Genomic DNA, 6,240 nt, shown 5'->3' with positions numbered 1-6,240 from the left:
CTCAGCCCACCAGGGGGCGGGCGGGCTGTCATGTGGTGCTGGGGGATTGAACCGAGGTCCCTGTGCTTTGCTTGGCTTAGCTTGTTCTAAGTAGGTGCTTTAGACCACTGAACCATCTCACCAGCCCCCCCCAAGCATATTTTTCAAAGGATTAATTGGCCATATTTGTATTTTGCTAACAGTCTACTGTGTCCTTCACATTCTCCCTATTTATTTGTGTGTGTGTGTGTGTGTGTGTGTGTGGCCAGCTCAGCCCACCAGGGGGCGGGGCTGGCTCCATCTCACCAGCCCCTGTTCACATATTTTTACACTGACTAGCTTTTGAGTTCACCATATTACTTTTTTCTTTCAATCTTATAGTTAATTTTCATAGAGATCTGGATTTTGAAGAAATTACAGCTTTTAAGGTTTAGAATGCTTCCGTGATTGTTTTGATAGGTTTGAATTTTTAAAATTAAATTCAGTAGTGGTGCCACATACCTGTAATTCCAGCACTTGGGAGGCTGAGGCAGGAGAATTGTTTTCAGTTCTAGACCAGCCTAGGTTACAAAGTGAGCTCAAGTCCAGCCTGAACTGCATAGCGAGAATTTGTCTCGAAAAGAAAAAAAAAAAAATTCTTAACCCTTCTGTTTTCCCATATTTTAAAATACTACCTCAATACATTCATCGTGTTTATTTTGAAATTATGGTCTGGTACTAAATATTTTTTTTTTTTTTTTTTTTTGGCAGAACCGGGGATTGAACTCAGGCCCTTGCGCTTGCCAGGGAAGCGCTTATTCCACTGAGCCATCTCCCTGGTCCCTCTGGTACTAAATATCTTGTTTGTGTTTTTCCCTTGATTCTTAGCAGTATTTTCCTGTCTCTTTCAAGTCTTGGATCTTTTCTGTTGGATGTCAGTTAATATGTGTATAAAAGAAATACTGAGGGCTGGTGAGATGGCTCAGTGGTCTAAAGCACCTACTTGGAACAAGCTTGGTAAAGCACAGGGACCGTGGTTCGATCCCCCAGCACCACATGCCAGCCAGCCCTGCCCCCGGGTGGGCTGAGCTGGCCACACACACACACACACACACACACACACACACACTAAATAAATGTTTTTTTAAAAAAAGAAAGAAACATTGAGGTCCATGTGAAGTTTTTTTCTACAGAAAGGTGTCCTTCTTTTAAAATCCTTTTAAATAAATAGAAAGTAAAAGTCACATTAATAAACAAATACAAAGATTCATAATTTTGTAACATTGAGTTGCTTCAGCCATTTAACATGAAAATTCCATTCTTGTCTTGAGATATTTTGATTTTTATATAACATCATACTAACAAACATCAACATTTAATAAATTTCTGAAATGTTACATCAGCCATACAGTTAAGGCTCTTTCCTTGTCCAGTTTTATCCCTGTGTATGTGTTTGTGAACAATCAAATCTTCACTGGTTTCTCTGGTGAAGCAATAGTCTTCTGCCAGTCATCAAACCTACTTGTTAAGCTTCCAGCTGTTCCCAGAATCAGCCACACTCTCTAGATTTAACAGCAGGGTTCACGTAGAGTTGGACTTCCATAGGCTCTGTGTGTATCCCCTTCTAGCTACTCTTTGATTCCCCAAAAGCAGAGGATTTGGAAGATGTCCAGTTGTTTGTTTATTTGAGACTCTTTTGAACTGGGTTCATATTCTCTGTCTTATATCAGATTTGCAAACAACTCATAAGGAACGTACAGATTTTAAGTATTATAACTCCAGTACTGTCACTGTAGTTCTCATGACCAATAAAATTTGCCAATTTTCTTTCCCTAAACACAGATCTGGTTCAGCCAGAGTCTGGTATATGGAAAACAAGAAGGATAACAACAGTGTCCAATTGTTGACTGTTTTCCCTTTCTCTGATTTTAATGTAATTTAGTTATCATTCCATTAAATCTTTGAGCCTTAAAAGTATACTTTAAGCATCTGCTTAGGCAGAGCACAGTGGCTGGGATTCTATCCTGGGGTGCACTGAGACCATGATTGAGACTGGGTGTGGTGGCTCATGCCTGTAATCCCAGCGCTTGGGAGGCTGAAAACAGGAGGATCACTATGAGTCAGATCTACGCAGTGAGACCCTGTAGACCCTGTACTAAATACATGGAAAAAATATAACATATATAATATATTATACATATATATATATGATATATTTTTTTCAGTATGCAGAACTATTATTCATTGAACACTATATGTTACAAACGTTTTCCATTATTGCATTGAATTTTTAGAAGTTATTTAATGTTTTTGCCAAGTGTGTATTATTGCACTATAGGCAATAGAAATCTCATTGGTATCTAGTAATTAAGTCTTGAATCAGTAGTTTCAGTAAAGCCATTTTTTTCAAAATTTTATTGATAAACAGATAGCAATGAGACAGTTTCAAATCAAATCGGAAGTACAGTTTCAACAAATAATACACTGCATATATTCTTCTTAGTGGTTAATTGCTGTACAAGATGTGGACTTGTGATCCTATTTACAAACACCATTAGAACAGATCATTCTATTCATTAAGAGAATGCAACTATATATCTATCCTAACCACTTTGAATACACAGATACAAAATGGACATTCATCGGTATACCCCATTTTTTCTAAGTTTCGTTGTTGAATATTATAGGTGTGTAAACTCAGCAAAATAATCTAAAAGAGTTCAGTAGCCCATAATAGCACTGGGTCTTCTGTTTAACTGGCAATGTCAGAAATTATTGACCTGAGTCCCCCACAGCTCAACATAACAGCATGGCTTTATTTCCTATATTTCGTCTTCATACTTTTCTACTGGATGGTTAAGACCAAGGTAAAGCAGGACCTGTGCAACAAGAGTTGTAGAGTAAAGCCATTTTTAATATGTCTTGTGGGAAGTGGAACACTGCTGGATATTCTTAGGAGTCACTGAAGAATTCAGAAAGCTCAGTTTCAAACTCACAAAGAAAAACACTTGGGCATTCATACGTGCATGAAATTGTGCTAAATTTTAAATGCAAAAATGTTTAATCAAACATTACTTGCCTCTCTGAACTCAAATTAGAGAATCTTGAAATACAAAAACCAAATTTGAGAAAAAGGATGACAAACTAATACAGCAATTGGTAATAGAAAAGGGAAATTTTGTTCTGATAAAAATGTGAATAAGTTTTTCAAAGTCAAAGATTACTTTTTAGTTTTTAAAATTTGTTATTAGTGTGATTGTTATAGATGATTAAATTCCTTTTTGCAGAATTGGAGCATAAGCATATAACTTCTTGACCAGTTTCGATCCCTTGACATCTTGCTTGCCATCCCCCTTCTGTTATTTTTTTTTTAAAAACTTTTGATAAAGAAAGCAAGAAAATAGTAGCAAAAATTAAGTAAATTTCATGAGATGTTTAGAAAATGGGCAATAATTTGATATGTCTGGGAGTAGCATCTCTAGCTTTATGCAGAAAATGTGATCCTTGGTCAAGAAATTGAATAATCAATGTAAAAGTTCGATTGTGCAACTAAAAATAAAAAAATAGCTTTCTATTGCTGGGACAAAAATCCTTGTTATACACAATGTAATGAATGGAATGGTCTATTTGGTTCATGCTTTTGGAGGTTTCAGTGCATCACTGGCTGCTTCTGGGTTTGAACTGAGGACTGACATAGTGGGAAGACATAATTGAAAAAAATCTTTTCACTTCATGACTGCAGGGAAACAGAACAGGGGCTGAGCACCAGCAAGAGACAGGCCCTCCAAAGGCCCAGCCCCTGCTTGCTCATGTCTTCCAAGTGGGCCCCAGTCTGTTAGGCAAGAGCAGCACATTTATGGACTCACCAAGGCATTAATTTTCAAAATACCCCCGATCCAGTCATCTTCCCAAAGCCCAACCTCTAAGCACGTGAGCACTTGGAGCAAGAGTTTTAGATCTAAATCATAACATAGATGAGAAGATGGATGGATTGGCAGTTAGAAGGACACTTTTGAGGAAGTACCTTAAGCAGAGCACTTTTGGTAAAAATGGGAGTTAACTAGATAAATGAAAATTAGACCAGAAAAGCATTTTGGCAAATATTAAGTCAGAAAATAATATCTTACACGAAAAACATCTAATATGTTCAATTTTGTTATTTTTGAATAATAAGCTAAACAAAGCAATTAGGTTTAAGTCATAAGCTAATTAAGTTGTAATTAGCTTTGTACTCTGTAAAAACATGACAAATACATCATAATAAAAAAACACTTGCAAAGCAGCTGAGGCATAAGAAAGAGAACTGAAGACAGCTAGGGCTAAAATAAAATCAATAAGGGCCGACTAGATAGCTCAGCAGTCTAAGTGCCTGCTTACGCAAGTGCAGGAACTGGGGTTCGATTCCTAGGTACCACATGCTGCGCAGCCCCAAACCCAGATGCGATGAGCCAGTGATGGAGCCCAGGAGCAGTGGCGCAAGCCTGTAATTTCAGCTGCTGGGGAAGCTGAAAATATGAGGATCACTGGGAGTCTGAACTACATAGTGAGACCCTGTACAAAAAAAGAAAAAAAAAATCAGTAAAATAGTACTATAATTTTCTGGGATTTTTGTTTTGTTTTTACCTTGAAATGAATAATAACAAAAAGGGAGCCCCCTTGTACCATGTACTTCATTTTCCCCAATGCCCATATCTCGAGTAACTAGAGAGAAATATCAAACTTGCGATATGACTTTGATAGTCCATAAACCTTATTAAAATGTTACTAGTTTCATATGCATTCATTTTTTGTCATATGCATGCATGTATGTAATTATATACCATTTGATCATGTTTCTATTGCACAATCGCCACTACCTACCTCTGGGCTTTATTTATTTATTTATTTCAATTTATTATTTTTTTTTAGCAGGTATCTTTTAAAAAATGTATTTGGTACAGGGTCTCACTTTGTAGATCGGACTTGTAGTTATCCTCCTGTTTTTAGCCTCCCAAGTCCTGGGATTACAGGTGCACGCCACCACGCCCACCCTCAATCACTGACTCAGTGCACCTGGGGGCGGGGTCAGCACAGAATGCCGGGAATCAAACCCTGGCCCCTTCACCTGCCTAAATAGGCGCTTTAGTCCACTGAACAATCTGGCTGGCACCTCTGGCACCTGTTTTTAATTCTCAAAAATAATTATTAGACTATTTTGTTGCTCAGACATGTGTTTAAGAAAAGCAGTAAATTTGAAACATTTAATTGTTGATGACATTTCATACTAATGATTCTTCCCTATTGTATTTGGTTTGGGAGGGAGATTTTTAAAAATACATTACAGACCAACTCTAGTGCTAGAGTCAGATGTTCATTTCAGTATGTATGTGTATGTGTCTTAATGAAGCATTTTAACATTCTGCTATTTTACTCATATGGAAGTTTATTAATACATTAAGGATTCTGTGTCCAATGATTTGTAATAAAAAGAAAATCACACAAATATACTCACATTAGAAAATCATTTAATTCTTCATGTAGTTCAGGAACAACTTAGTGAGACTCAATTTTAAAAAATAACAATTTGCAGTACTTGAAATATGTAGATATTTCTCAGCACTTTACACTGGTTTATAGCTACTTCAGAAATTAGTATTGTCTGCACAGGAAAAGAACTGTCCAAATAAAGAAGACAGTTTGTGATGTATAATTTGAAGAAGATATTAGTTTTCTCCTTGATTTTTAGGATAAAAGGAGATATATGAAGCCAGAATGGAGAAAACATTTAATTATTTCAATTGTTTTTAATGTCAGTCCCTATTACATACCTTTTCTAAATAGCACCTTTCTAATTCTGCACACAGGACCTAAGCAGGATGTGGAAAACCTCGTGAAAGAGGTGCGAAGGACTCAGAGCTGTGGCTTGCCACCTGTTTAGCAGTTGCAGATTGCCTCTTGGTGGTGAGCAGTTGGGTTGGTCTTTGGTTCCCCTTTTGAAACAATAAACTAAAGTTGGCAGGTTGGCCCATTCTTGAAGTCAGAAGCTCAAGTAGTTTCAATGTGCCAGTGAAATGGCATTGAACCTTTGTCTTGGTCATGAGGCCAATGTCTATTTTGCAAACCTCTCTGGTCATCATGTGCTAGTGAATCCTAGGCACAAAGTAAGTGGGACATGAGAATTTGTAAATAGGTGTCCTAACAAAGAAGAATAAGATACATTAGTATTCAAACAAGAGATTAGGAATCAAATAAGTAAAGCCATGTCATGAAAAGAACATATTGGTTAATGCTTTGTGACTAAAT

The sequence above is a fragment of the Octodon degus genome, unplaced genomic scaffold (assembly GCF_000260255.1).
Source record: "Octodon degus isolate 3935 unplaced genomic scaffold, OctDeg1.0 scaffold00018, whole genome shotgun sequence".
NCBI lineage: Eukaryota > Metazoa > Chordata > Mammalia > Rodentia > Octodontidae > Octodon > Octodon degus.
Note: the sequence above shows the minus strand (reverse complement) of the source record.